Here is a 16,223-nt window from a genome sequence, read left to right as displayed (position 1 = left end):
ACACACAGACACACGCTCCCACAGCAGTGTGTGTGTTGTCATGCGGAGCCCGTGCACATACCGTGAAGCCACGCCCACCTCCAGAAGAGGGAGGAGCCAACAGTGACAGTACAGTGACTGACTGTCTCTGAGTCACTGTATTCCTGCCCGAGCGGGGTTGCCATGTCTGCTTGTTATAAATTAACTTGGATGGGATCATCATTATACATTTTTTTGTGCCCTGTATAAAGTTGCACATGAGCTTCCGTATAGAGAGGACAGTTTTGCTCATTTCTCTTTGCCATGATCTGGCAACACGGCGACCAAAGTCAACTTCCTCCTCCTCCTCGTCATCGTCCTCTTCCCCTAAACGAGGCCTGAGATGTCGTAGAGCGGGGGCAGAACAAGGAGGGGGGGGGGCCCTGGGGGGGGGGGGAGAACAAGGGGGGGCCCTGTCCTCATCTGTGTGTCCAGTTAACCCATTCTGACCTGAGATCAGATTCAAAAAATGTCTAACTTTTCTACATCCTGACAGTTTTCTGAAAAAGCATATGTTTCTATGTCAGTCGCTCTTCGATTTTTCAAAAATAGCAGACCTATACAAGCTCGTAGCGCGCCACTCGGTGGCGCGCTACGAGCTTGTATAGATCTGCTATTTTTCAATAGCTAAAGCACGACGTGATGCTATAACACCAAAAGGGGTTCCCCGGCCCAAAATGGGTTAAAACCAAGCCCACCATGTGGAACTCCCTCCCGGTCAGCCTGGAAGCACGCCGGCTTATAGGGTTGACGAGTACAGCAACTTGCAATATGGCCTATGAGATCCACTATACCACCATTCGCTATTGGGCCATATTCAGACAGCAGCCATCTTGCTCAGCAAGGTGCTAATACCTAGGAGGTGATACTTCCCATATAGACAGCCCATTCATCCAAACGGAAACATCCTATCTAATTATATTAAACGACGTCAAACTCAGGGAAGGGATGGGAAAGCTTGAATTATCCTCTTTCAATCTGTAAAGTGTTTGTTTCACACACACAAATCCACCGTAGACATTTTATGAGCTACTTCCTGAAGTGTTGGAGTTTAGGAATCGCTCGTTGGATATCACGGCCCATGCCTTACCACCCGTTTTGAATGTGCTCTGTTGTCGATTAAATAATCGTCCAAAGATGAAGGAATGACAAAGTTTTCAGGGTGAAGTATCGAGAATGTATTAAGAAGATTCAGCAGAGAAACAATATACAGAGAGTGAGGAACAATCCTCCTTGCCTATTCCAGCAGCCCCTCCGGGCGCAAGCCTCCCCTCAACCCCATTCTCAGACAGTCCTTATAGTCTTGTCCTAACAGAGATGCCACACTGAATGTCCATATACGGATCTGCGCTAAACATAAGGGCGACACACACATAAGTATACCTTTGCTGACAGCGTGGAGGAGTCAAGTCAGCTGTTGGATTGACAGCTGCATGAATTAGACTGAGGCACATTGGTGAGCACTTAATGGAAGGAAGATAAATACACAACAATGCATATATCTGGCACTGTAGTTGGCATTCTAAAATTAATATTGTATAGTGGTTTCTACTGTAGCATTCTAAAATTCCCACCACAGCACATAGCGCAGCAGGCAGCAGGAGGTTGCTTTACTGATAACGGGCGCTTTATATATAATACCATGTACCCGTCTAACTCTAAATACTTCCTTAATGTCAACGCTCACGACACCAGAGGGAGTTCCACAAACCACGTGCAACCCACGTGCAACCCAGATTCGGCTCAAACAAGGGATATTATACATTCATTTCGCTAAAATGGCACTAAAATGTGGAACGCCCTGCCAACAGCCGTTAAGAAATGTGAACCCCTATAGCCTCCTTCAAAAGCGCTCTCAAAGAGCATTCACGGGCGGCTGCAATTCGAAAATGGCCCCTGTAAAAAAAAGTCTAAATCCCGCCGCCCTCTCTTTATTTATATACTGTACACACGTACTCTTACCTTTTCTTACTGTGTATTTGATGTTTGTTTATGTATATTATCTGTACGTCTATAAAGTATAAATGTTGTGATGGAGGACCCTTATATAAACTAGTCTTAGTGTTTTTTCTGGGTTTTATCCTTGTAGCAGTTTTTGCATTGACCTGTACTTTGGTTTGAACTGTACCCCATTCTGCAAACTGTTCCAAAGACATAGGGAAATGAATAATACGTTTTTCACACTTTTGGAGCATATCCGTGGATATGGGCAAAACAACAACAGTCTATGCCAAAACAATGGGAACATTTCCATATTTGTGAATTTTTATCATAAAGTTATAGAAATAAGCCACGAGCTATATGCTGCCCGTGTCTCTGTGACAGTAAACAGACAAACTCAACGCACGTGTCGCTGACCTGAGATCAGATTCTAAAAATGTCTTCTTCATCCTGACAGTTTTCCATTCTGACCTGAGATCAGATTCTAAAAATGTCTTCTACATCCTGACAGTTTTTATTCGTGCACGCACATGCAGCGGAGCTACCTCCCATGATACCCTGAAGGGATGCGACGTTCTGATCGGTTCAAAAACACGCCACTTGAGTGAAACTTCAAAATAAAATGAACAAAACAAAAGTCACTGCACTATAGACCCTTAATAACATTTTCAATTATAATGAATGGTGCTTCCTGATGTAGAGTAGAGCCACGGATCTCACTCAGAAAGTGATATGACGTATAAAGGGACACACACACACACACACACACACACACACACACACACACACACACACACACACACACACACACACACACACACACCATAATATATCAAAATATACTTAAAGTATCAAAAGTAGAAAGTACTTTATGTGCAGAATGTCCCTTTTCACACATTTCGTTCAAATGTATGAAAACTATTTTGAAAATAGCAGATCTACAGGCTCACAATGTGAGCTTGTATTGTCTATTTTCAAATGGCCAACATACTGTATATATAGGGCTGTCGTGGTTAATGCACACACACACACACACACACACACACACACACACACGCACACACACACACGCACACACACACAAGATGTTGCATGCGGTAAGTGAAGATGACTTCACTTAGTCGTTCTTCCGACTAGAGGATGACTTGTCCAAAAACTAGTATTCTTTTTTAATATATTTTTTATCCCACGATTTTGTAACCCATTTTTCACCCCTGTGTCAATCATCTAATGTGATCCGGGGCTCTACACACCCTCCACCAACCTAGTCCCCATATATGGGGGACAAGGGGAGAGCAACGGACTTAACTCATGCTTCCTTCATGCCTGAGTGTCCAAGTTGCTCCTTTACACCTGACAGGGGGGAGTTTCCCCGGTTGGACGTAGCGCGTGGAAGGAACACGTTATTCCAACCAGTTCCTTTCCCCTCCATCAGGCGCCCCGGCTAGCCAGGGGGAGGCAGTTTAGTGACCAGGATTACTGCATGTTTTTTGGGGACACGGGGAGAACATGCAAACTCCACACAGAAAGGCCCTTTCGCCTGCAACCCCGCCTTCGGGGTATTCAATCTGTCAATCCCTGGCCATATGGCCCATACAGTAGGTCAGGTCCTGATCTCCTGTTTCCGGAGCGCGAGTACAGTACACCGCCTGGACATGTCATGATGCTAGGATGTAACGTGATGTACAAGTACACACCGCACTGGACATGACGCTATAGTATGTAACATGAATCTGTACACACACCCTGGAATGATGGCAGTAGTATGTCACAGGGATTCACGTTACAAAAACAGAACATACAGTTAGTCCTTCGCTATAAGTCCCACTCAAGCCCGTTCCTGGCCAAGCGACGGATACTAAGTAAGGAAGCTACTCGATACTAAGGAAGCTTTCAATGCTGGTCAAAATGGTTAAAGGACCACTTCACCACTTTTCTATCTTCATATAATAGGTCCTCACTAATAATCATGATAAAATGGCAGGATGTTTTTCTACTCAGTCTGTGTCTCATGGGAGGGCTGTGGGCAGTTTAGAAACCGACTTATTATATGAAGTTAGGTTGAAAAGTGGTGAAGTGGTCCTTTAAGCAGTGTCAATAAATATATTTGCTGTAGCATGTGTGGACCTCAGAAAGAGGGTTTGTTTTCTTACCTTGTTATGAGCAGTCCCAGACATTTCTCCTAAAGTGTCTCCTAAAGTGTCTCCCTCAAACACATCCATTGTGTATGGTTGTGTATGACAAGCGGACGAGATCAAATACGTTTGTTTACATCCAACGGCATTCCAATACTATACGCTTCCGGAGTGGGTGTACAGATTTGGACCAATCAGATCGTGATTGGTCCAAATCGCGAACAGAAGTTTGCGTATGCATATACCTATACCGGATCTTCTTTCTACACAAACAAAACAAGACAACGTTGACATTTTTTATAAAAAATAAAACCGCAAGAGTTATCCTGATCAGAATCGTCTTTTGTTGTGTTCGCTTATGTGCTAAAAGAGTGACTTTGAGAGCCGTTTCCCCGTTACAACGGAAGTCAATGAGAGCCTATTTTCTTTCTTCTAATATTTACTATTAAACTGCACAACGGAGCGAAATAATCCATGGAATGGACTCTTTCTGAGGTCCACACATGCAGGTCCACACATGCAGCTACAGCAAATATATTTATTGACACTGCTTAACCATTTTGACCAGCATTGAAAGCTTGACCAGGATCCTTACTTAGTAACCGTCGCTAACGTGGTATTAGGCCAAGAACGGGCCTGAGTGGGACTTAGCGAACGGCTAATTTGACATTGGTGATTTTAGTTTTTGAGGTTTTTTTTTGGGGGGGTCATCATGTCATCATGCCTGCATGCAGACCCAGATCCTTATGGAATAGAAATCTGGTGCATAGCAGCAAAAAATAGACTTAAGTGGGGCAGGAGAAAAATGAAGGCGTCATTCGGGATGTGAGGTATATGGGTACCTGGAAATGTTAAGGACACTCTGACTGTCACCTTTCAACCTCTCGCTCAGTTTACTTGTGCAGCGACTGTTCACGCATTACAGAACGCACTCTGAAGCTCACAGCATGTCACAATGGAGCCGCGCTTTCAGCGCGCAGATCTGCTAGTCAATACAACCGTGCTTTCAGCTTGCAGATCTGCTATTCAATGCAGCCACGCTTTCAGCTTGCAGATCTGCTATTCAATGCAGCCACGCCTTCAGCTTGCAGATCTGCTATTCAATGCAGCCACGCCTTCAGCTTGCAGATCTGCTATTCAATACAACCGTGCTTTCAGCTTGCAGATCTGCTAGTCAATACAACCGTGCTTTCAGCTTGCAGATCTGCTATTCAATGCAGCCACGCCTTCAGCTTGCAGATCTGCTATTCAATGCAGCCACGCCTTCAGCTTGCAGATCTGCTATTCAATACAACCGTGCTTTCAGCTTGCAGATCTGCTATTCAATACAACTGTACTTTCAGCTTGCAGATCTGCTATTCAATGCAGCCGCGCTTTCAGCTTGCAGATCTGCTATTCAATGCAGCCACGCCTTCAGCTTGCAGATCTGCTATTCAATACAACCGTGCTTTCAGCTTGCAGATCTGCTATTCAATACAACTGTGCTTTCAGCTTGCAGATCTGCTATTCAATGCAGCCGCGCTTTCAGCTTGCAGATCTGCTATCCAATGCACCCGTGCTTTCAGACCTGCTATTCTCGCCCAAATGTTAGCCCCGTGCAGTTCATGCTATAATGAATAACAAGCTACTGTACTTGATGTAGAAAATAAGAAATGTATACAAAATAAATAAAAAAATATACTGTATATAGTATATTATTGCTGTCGGGCAGAACCCTTTTGTACATGAACGCCTTACTTACACACTGCAGTGTCACAAAAAAGCATCATAAAGTAGTACTAGATCTACAAGCTCAAAACGCTGCACGGATCAACACGTTTCCAGCTACAGTAGTAGATCCGTTACTTTTGATGCTTTTGAATTTGAATCCTGAAAATGAACACTTTTGGACTTTCCGCCGGACAAACACAGCTTCAGATGTTGGGCTTTTATAGCATTTACACATAGCATGCTTGATGTTGCATATAGCGATGTTGTCATATAGCGAAACAACAGAAGAGACATGGTATAGTGTTCCTAGACATGGAAAATGCTTTGTCAGTGGTGCGTGCGACTTGTGTGAGTCATCCCAGTTGCTCAGTTTATAAAATGTGATCAAAAACACCTACTTCTTCAAACTATAACGCCTACATTCCAAGACATACAAGTTGACAACAATGTGTCACGCGGCATGACAGGCCCCCAGGGACATCCTGGCATCAAGGCTTTTCCCTCCGTCCTTCTGCTGGCGTTCACAGAATCACAGAATAGGCATGACGGAAATAAGGGGTCATGCTGGCTTGTGGTGGACATTGTTGTCAAAATTCAGTTTTTTTGCCACGGGCATGCAATGACCGGACAATAATATTACCAGAACCCTGAATGACTATAACAGGTCTGCAACTCCGAGAGTGAACTAAATGTGTCGAGTCTCAGACTTGAACCATTTCGGGGCGGGAACCCCTTTTGGTGTTAGCATTACGTTATGCTTTAGCTATTGAAAAATAGCAGATCTACAAGCTCATAGCGCACCACCGAGTGGCGCGCTACGAGCTTGTAGATCTGCTATTTTTGAAAAATCGAAGAACAACTGACATGTAAACATATAGCTTTTTCAGAAAACTGCCAGGATGTAGAAGATTTTTTTTTAGAATCTGATCTCAGGTCAAAATGGGTTTAATAAGTCAGGCGACAGTCCTGATTCACGTTGAACGTGGCAAAGAAATGGGACACGAATTCGGCTGTATAATAAATGCAGATACTGGAAAAAAGTCAAGCCGTGACTTTAGGACCAAACTGGTACAGTATTTTGTGGTCTTGCTCTATAGTAATCACAGGTGATCAGAAGGTATAGCCAGCAGAGGTGACCACCTCCCAGATCCAGAGCATTAGGGCAGACGGGACGGATATTTCACCGAGCTGGCTGGCTATGCTCTCTCCAGACAGTGATCAACACCATTCTCCATACACATGCATGTATGTCTGTATGTATGGTCTTACACACCTGTCTGCTCTTAAAGGATTACGTTAGCACCATCTGGTGGTACCTCTCTGTCACACCTGTAGCACGTTTTAAAACACTGAGGTTTTCATTATTACATAAAAGGAACCTGGAGAGTCAGTCAGTGGTTTGTGTGTGCGTGCGTGCGTGCGTGCGTGCGTGCGTGCGTGCGTGCGTGCGTGCGTGCGTGCGCTACTTATTAATAAAGGAGTCAAGGACTACTTCACCACTTTTCGACCTATCTTCATTATGATTGGTATATCTTCATACAATTTATTTCTGCGTCTCCCGGGAGGGCCGTGGGCAGTTCAGAAACCCCGTCCACCAGTGACATCATCGATGGGGAATCCAAGCTATTAGAAACTGCAGGCTTTATATTCCTGAAAAGTTCAAATACATATATATATAATATATATATATATATATATATATATATATATATATATATATATATATTGTTTTTTATCTTTGGTGTTTTAAACATTGCGTTATAATTTAACTATTGAAAAAATATATCAATATATCAATATTTTGAAAAATCGTGTTTTTTTTAGGTCAGGCCTAAAAATGGGTTAATGCACAATACATACTCCTATACTAGTCCAGCATGGCCAGACTGTTGCCTCCTGCAGTTTCCAAATGCATAACAGTACGTCATACCTGGATATCTGGAGCAAAGGAAGCTCTGATCATGAGAAAGTGACAAAGCAGAAGTGAAGCCTTCCGTCCAACCGCTTATCCATAGTCGGGTCGCAGGGGAGGGGCAACAACGACTTATTCTCTGGGTCATGACCCACACCGCATGGTGTGTGTGGATGGAAACACATTCAGAGGATAGTTATCTGGCTCCGCGCGACTATAGACACTCCTATACACTTCCTCCTCATCCCATTCAGGCCTGACGTCAAACTGACGTCAAAATGTCTTCTAAATCATGACAATTTTCGGAAAGATTTGAGGCACATTTTAACGATTTTTGAGTGGTGCAACCACTCCAAGGAACAGGTAATGTCCGTGTTCACCTGTGTGTTGGTTCACCTATGTTAATGAGCACCAGTATGAGTACCAGTAGGGGGCTCCGTTGTGCCAGAAACAGAGAGAGGCACTGTTGCCTGCTAATGAGAGAGAGAGAGAGAGAGAGAGAGAGAGATAGGAGGGGGGGGGGGAGAGAGGGGAGTTGCACCACTCGGTTCACACGGGTGTGATTTTCAAAAATAGCAGACCTACAGGTTCATAGTACTCTGCTAAGTTCATAGCACTCTGCTATTTTAACATAATGCATAAAATGGGCTATTCTCGTCCATCACCGAAAGGTCACGATCGGGTCAACTGTAATGACGGCGTGTGAGGAGGAAAGTAGGAAACGTCTAAAATCCCTATAACGAAAGGAAGCAACAAATGAAAAGAAAAATCTTTTACTTTCTCTAATAACAACCTAAAACGTGAATCTTGGTTGAAAAAAAAAACCTAAAGTTGTCCTTTAAGGGTTACATTATTGTTAAACATCGGCATTACTTAATTTACAAGACGTCTACACAATTAAGAGAATGTAGAATAATTGTTATTCTGATCAACGTTTGCCTGCTGTCTCTGCAGTCTCTCCTAATGGTATACCGACATCAATACAGCATGGAATTGTGGACAAAATCTTATCCAACAATAACAAAATATCGAGGCTAAATTGAGGCAAGATTTCGTCAAATGGTGGTCTGTGGCTAAAATGCCAAATGAATGGGCCTTGCTATAAAAACAAGGGTTGAAAACCACTGCCCTACATGAATTCCGCATCAGGGCATAATATTTCTCTCAATCCTTTACAGGTTTCAGCCCCGCTGTGTGGCTGAGCTTGGGTCTGAAACCAAGTCCCGTGTTTAGCCAATTTTGGGTGGGGGAACCCCTTTTGGTGTTAGCATCATGTCATGCTTTAGCTATTGAAAAATAGCAGACCTACAAGCTCGTAGCGCGCCACTCGGTGGAGTCAGTAACTGGTATAATGGCCATGATAGAAGGAGGAGGTATGCTTGTGATGATGAAAAAAGGTTTTGTGATGATGATGTTATCGGTATATAGAGATAAACCAGGAGGGAAAAGAGAAACGAGAGAAACGCTGTGTAGGGTAAAAATAAAAATAAAACACGAGGCGTTTCTCTGCCGCTGGAGGACTCATGATGCACGACACGACCACACTAATCACATGCATGGAAGGAGAACTTACTGTCACTTAAGACTGTAAATACAGAACAGACAGAGTCAGTCACTGAGCTGAAGGAGAACTCACTGTGACTTGTACTGTAGATACAGAACTAGTCACGAACTGACTGGGGAATGACCTATGGTCCGTCTCCCAAAAACCAGGAGGTTTATAAATGCGGACAATGTGCACAAAGTGTCAAAGTGCCAAGTCCTATACATCAGTGGTTCTCAAACCGTTTACCGTCTAGGCCGCAGACCCCCCATCTGAAAACCGTTTGCTTTGCTTTGTTAAATTGGATAGCGTTTTTGAGCAGAAACCATCTCCAATCTCCAATTTTTTTTATTGATTTTTTTACATAAGCAAAAGTATCAATACTGCAATGTAGACCATATTCCATGGTTTTGGCGCAGTGGGAAATACTAACAAGTCAAAGTCCCGGAATTCAAAATGGACTTGAGTAAAAGTATAAAAGTATTGGCATCAAAATGTACTTAAAGTACCAAAAGTAGAAAGTACTGCATTGTGCAGAATGTCCGGTTTCAAGTTTTCAAATGTATAAAAAAAAAAAAATCATTTGAAAACATCCGATCTACAAGCTCACAATGCGTCACATCGGACACATTGTGAGCTTGTAGATTGGCTATTTTCAAATGGACGAAATGTACCGTAGGGCTGTAGTGGTTCATGTCTATTTTGTAATAATAACAAGGTAAATAGTATTAGTGACTAAAGTTTTCAAATAAATGTAGCGGAGTAAAAGTAAAAATATTTGCCTCTGAGACGATTAAAACGATTGGACATTGGAAATATTCAAGTACAAACACCACACAATTGATTACAGTGCTTGAGTAAATGTACTTAGTTACAATTACAACACACGTTTTTTTTTTTTTGTAAAGTGGAGACCAATCCAATCCATAAAATGTGCCATCAGGTGACGGGCATTATTGATCCGTGGACGCGGACAGAGCAATGAGCATCCGGCCAGAGACCGATCAATTAGGATCATCCCCCTCAGGCATGGGGTCATTGTCCCCCTCAGGCATGGGGTCTCACTGCATACGCAGTCACACATTATGCCAGGGGTGGGCAACTGGCGGCCCATTCTGACCTGAGATCAGATTCATACGAGGTTTCCACTGGACACACACTGGTCTGATTAACCCATTCTGACCTGAGATCAGATTCTAAAGAATGTCAGTTGTTCTTTGATTTTTCAAAAATAGCAGACCTACAAGCTCGTAGCGTGCCACTCGGTGGCGCGTTATGAGCTTGTAGATCTGCTATTTTTCAATAGCTAAAGCATGACATGATGCTAACACCAAAATGGGTTCCCGTTCAGAATGGGTTAATGTGGCCCTCAGGTTAATGTCAGAATACTGATTATAATATTGGTTTCAGCCGTTTACAATTCCATAACATGCAAACATGACCCACTTTAATTACCTCAGTCTAAATTAGTAGCTCATTGCCCAACACGTGTATAATTAAAAGGCATTAGAAATGAAATAAAATTTTAAATTTTCAGGATTTCCATTTCAAAAATAGCAAAAAGTTATTCAAGATTTCAATTTGAATATAGCAAAAAATAGCCAATGTACAAGCTTGTAGATCGGCTATTTTTGCCACGACAGTAATATATGGCCCTAGGCTAGGGAGTGAGTGTGGAAATATAGTGGCCCTCTCCACTCAAAGTCAAAGTTGCCCACCCCTGCATTATACTGTATATACCGGATAGCAGCAGCGGTGTCCAAACTCCGGCCCACGGTTCCAACGATGGACCAACCGATACACATTCTGTATCAGAAGGCTCTCTACTAATACCAAGAAAGTGGAACATTTCTTGAATCTTTACACTGACTCCCTGTGTGTCAAAGGATGGAATTCAAAATACGGGGTCAAGGCGCAGTTGGAGGAAACACGTCGACTCGCTGGCCTTGGAACGTCTCGGGATCCCCCCAGGAAGAAGTCACTAATGTTTCTCTGGAGAGGGAAGTCTGGAGCACTCTGGTCAGGTGGAGCTGTTGCCCCCGCGACCCGACTACGGATAAGTGGTTGAAGATGGATGGATGGATGGATGGATGGATGGATGGATGGATGGATGGATGGATGGATGGATGGGCCAAAATACATTTCTGGTCTTCTTTGATATCATGAACTGTCTAGACCTCTCAGGTCATCTGGAGGAAAGCTCTGCTTTCTGTCCCTAAAACAAAACATAAACGTGTGGAAGCAGCATTTCGTTTTTATGATACACGTACCAGGAACAAACTCCAGGTCTGCTGCCACTATTGATGATTCACTAAGCTGTTTACACCCAATATTTTGGGTGTACAGGAAATGTATGTCATTAGAATGCCTTATTCTAGACTATACTAACGTGGGAAGTTTGAAGTTTACACCCACACTATGGGTGTAAACAGCTTAGTGAATCGGGCCCATTGCCTTTAAAACACGACTAAAGACCTTTCCGTTTGCCTCTGCCTTTGATTGAGTTATACCTTTATCTGTTCTTTCTCTTCTGCACGGTATCTGTTATTATTTTGTACTTGACTTTAACGTGATTGCATCCTAAAGTCATTGTTTAATTGCGTGTAAAGCACGTTGAACTCGTCTCGTTGACGAAACGTGCTCAGTAGCGATAAAACCGTCTCGTCCTTGCCTGTATCAAAGTGCCAGCGGCCTCTCTCAATATTCCACATAGACACAAATACACATTATGTGTCAAAGTGCCACTGGCCTCTCTCTCTCTCTCTCTCTCTCTCTCTCTCTGTCCGCACAGACACATGCATTCTGTATCAAAGTGCCACCGGGGGCCACTTGTGCCTCAGTCGGTTCAGTTGTGAACACAACGGATAGGACAACACTGGCTGCTAGCATGGTGCTGTATACAGTAGCAGTCATAGTCAGTCCTGCCTCTGTCTGTCTGTATACATAACAGAGCCTTCGACACACAGTGGAGCCTGTAGCCTGCATCCATAGATCCTCATACAAGCCAGCCAGTGTGTTTACTTAATACTTACCACTGCTGGAAGAAGGAAGAAGGCATACTCTGAGTAGTGTTGACTCTAATCGTACAGTGTGAAGTGTGTCGACTATAACGAACGGGTGCATTTGTTATTTTGTTTTTGTCCGACAGGCATTTGGTCTGTCACCCAAACCCTAAGCTAACCTCAAAGGGAAGCCAGGAATGAGCTTTTTCGCTCTTCGATTTTTCAAAAACAGCAGACCTACAAGCTCGTAGCGCGCCACTCGGTGGCGCGCTATGAGCTTGTAGATCTGCTATTTTTAAATAGCCAAAGCATAGCATAATGCTAACAACAAAAGGGGTTCCCGCCCCAAAATGGGTTAATGTGTCGGACTAATCCCCGTCGGACTGTTAGCATGTCGGACCAACGTATGCACCCAAAACTGCCTTTTTTTCCACTAAACGGAAACTACTTAAAAACTAAACTATGATGGCGATTGGCTAGGTCGGCAATTTCCGTCACACATCTAAGTAAATCTGGGTTTACGACGCCATCAAGGTCTGCCAAAATGTGTAAATATATAGTGTCACAAATAATCCTTTCAACCATGTTTAGCCGTATTTTATACTGTGGCTATTCAAAAATAGCAAATATGGAGATATTTGCTATATCCTTGGAGATCTGCTATACTTTTGAAAGATCTTGAAAATGTGTGAAAATCGTTAAATCAGGCTTATTGAGCTAAATCGTTCAAAATGCATGTGTATTTTGGCCGTATATATATATATACACGGCCAAAATACACATGAATTTGGGGGTCCTCCTCCACCCGACAAGGTTTGAGAACCACTGCACTTGAGTAAAAGTATACTTAGTTACTTCCCAGCAGCGAGCCAAACAAGTCCTTGTTGTTTGTACACAGAAGAGTCTTCAGCAACAAACACACACACACACACACACACACACACACACACACACACAGCAACAGCACTGTATTTACTGGGTTATTTTGGTCCGGGGGGGAGGGGGACACCTCTACTGGGGGGCCCCGAGCTCATTGGCCGGGAGAGCCGCGTTCCTGTCGGCGTGTGGCCAATCGCACGGCCGCTGTGTAGGAGGCGAGATCACTGACCAAGACAGCCTTGTACTCTGTTTGACAATGGACTATAGGGGACGTGCACGCACACACACACACACAGACACACACCAATGGACTGTGGAGACACGCACACACAAACACACCAATGGACTATGGAGACCGCGAATACACGCACACACACCAATGGACTATGGAGACCGCGAATACACGCACACACACCAATGGACTATGGAGACCGCGAATACACGCACACACACCAATGGACTATGGAGACCGTGAATACACGCACACACACCAATGGACTATGGAGACCACGGCGGCGCACGCACGCAATGCACACACACACACACACCAATGGACTATGGAGAGTGGAAACGCGCACACACACATGCACGCACGTACACACACAAACAAACGTGCACACAAACACACCAATGGACTATAGGAGGCGCGCACGCACGCACCCAATGGACTATGGAGACGCACATGTGCACACGCATACATTGGACTGTGGACACACACACACACACACACACAAGCACCCCTTTATTTATTTTATTCTGGCACAAATGTTACCATGGATGCAGAAAGAAAAAAAAATCGCAAACAAACAAGAACGTATAAATAAATAGACATTCTGTTTCCAGAGGTGGAAATTAAGCAACTTTCTTCTTCTACCCTGGCTATACCCTGTTTCCCCGCTTCTTTTTTTTTTTACCATATTGAGCTAATAGAGCCATGCCCTGTTCGCTCAGGGGAGAATCTGGACCATGGGGTCAGAATTCGTGTCAGATCTGCACGTGTCTAGGTGAGACATTGACCTTGGCTTTGACCCCATGTAAATGTCTCAATAGAAGAGCAGGGACCTCGAAATAAAAGTAAATCCTCCAGTTTTCTGAAATAAATATTTGCACGATTTTTCAAAAATAGCAGACCTATACAAGCTCGTAGCTGCTATTTTTCAATAGCTAAATCATAACAATGATTAAAACACCAAAAGGGGTTCCCGCCCCCAAAACAACCTCAAACTCACCGACATTGCAGCTGTATACGAAAAGCTTGAATTATCCTCTATCTGCAAAGTGATGTATATATATATATATATATATACAGTTATATACAGTTTGCACTGAGGTACAGTAAACTACATGCCTCTGGGAGTTGCATCATCAGTAGCAGCTTACAGGTGTGTGTGTGTGTGTGTGTGTGTGTGTGTGTGTGTGTGTGTGTGTGTGTGTGTGTGTGTGTGTGTGTGTGTGTGTGTGTGTGTGTGTGGGTGTGTGCGCACGCGCATGCGTGTATGTGTGCTTGCGACGTGCGTGTGTGTTTGTTTTGTTTGTTTACAGCAGTTAAATACACACACGCATTACCAGTCTCGCCCCTCACTCACTTCACACGAGTGTGATGTTTTTCCCCAGGGACACCCAGAACGTAATGACCCCCATTTAAAGCAATAATTGTGCACACCTGGTGTTGGCTATATTTAGCTGTGCACACACACACACACTGTAATGCTGCTGCTGCTACGTGTGTCATAGTCTGTTAAAGTGTTTGTCTTAGCAGTGGATTTAAAACAGTGGTGGGAGAGTTGGTGACCAACCAAACAGCTTACAAAAAAAACGCTCTCAAGCGTAAAATTATTGTTAAACACACTGCATACACAATTAGGGAATGTAGAAGAATTGTTCTTTTGGTCAACGTTTTGCCTGCTATCTCTCCTAATGGTATACCGACATCAATACAGCATGGAATTGTGGCAACAAAATATTCGTACGTTTTCGGGTCCGAGAGGCTAAATTTCATCAAATGGTGGTCCGTGCGGCTCAAATGGGCCTCGATGTGAAACCCATCATTCGGGAACGCCTTTTTGGTGTTTTAAGCGTTACGTTAAACTTTAGCTATTGAAAAATAGCAGATCTACAAGCTCATGGCTAGGTCTGCTATTTTTGAAAAATTCGCCCCTCGGAAATGCAGGTGGCACACAGAGTAATATCTACATAGTGATATTTAGTATGGCCATGCCAGCAGGCTATATAGTCATGAAGTGTCTCAACACCAACATGCTTTAGCAATAACCATGACAAGTGGATCAATCTATGAACATCAGAGCAAGACGTTTGGCGAGCGGAGCGGAAATAGAAACACATCGGTGTACGACGTTCCACTGTATACCTCACATGTACAGTACAGGAGTACAGTACTCATTGCATCATGTCTATAGATATCCGTCACTCGCAGCGCGCTCACTGCGGCCGTGGCCAACAACATACTAGGATCTACAAGCTCACGCAGTCCGCCCACATTGCATTTTGACTTTGACCTTGTACTAGAAAGATATCGGCTATTTTGGGCACAGGATACCAACAGCATTAGTGAACTTGTAGGTGTGAGAGCGAGAGCGAGAGAGAGAGAGAGAGAGAGAGATAGAGAGAGAGAGAGAGAGAGAGAGAGAGAGAGCATGTGTGATTGTAACCAGACTTACAGCATTTCTTTTTGCATGGGTAAGAGTTGCTATGCTATGTGGCGAGATGGAATGGCAGGCATTTGGGAGATGAGTTGGTGAGATAGACACTACTATAAGGGCTCCATTTCCGCCACCGCTAAACCCCTTATCCCCTAAACTGATTTGCCCCTTTTTTTTTGCTAAACATTTTTGAATAGTTAAAATGGCCCAGTCTACAAGCTCACAACGTGTCAATGTAGATTGGCTAGTTGGAACTATTCAAAAATGTTTTTCAAAATAGTAAAAAAAAGAAAGAAAAGGCAAAGATGTTTAGGGATAAGGGGTTTAGCGGTGACGGAAATGGAGCCCTTAATCTCTCGCTCTCAATTTTGTACTTTTACTTGAGTACATTTTGAATCCCTGGCTATTACGATATTGCAGTAT

At 43.6% G+C, this 16,223-nt stretch overlaps 1 protein-coding gene across 2 annotated transcripts in view; it reads right to left on the bottom strand.

Moving 5' to 3' along the window:
• Positions 1 to 16,223, bottom strand: part of tfeb (transcription factor EB) — a 93,246-nt gene that overhangs the window by 64,395 nt on the left and 12,628 nt on the right. The window lies entirely within an intron of this gene.

The sequence above is a fragment of the Protomyctophum parallelum genome (assembly GCF_964188405.1).
Source record: "Protomyctophum parallelum genome assembly, chromosome: 8".
In the NCBI taxonomy this organism is placed as follows: Eukaryota; Metazoa; Chordata; class Actinopteri; order Myctophiformes; family Myctophidae; genus Protomyctophum; species Protomyctophum parallelum.
The sequence above is the reverse complement of the archived record's forward strand: the minus strand, read 5'-3'. Positions and strand labels throughout refer to the sequence as shown.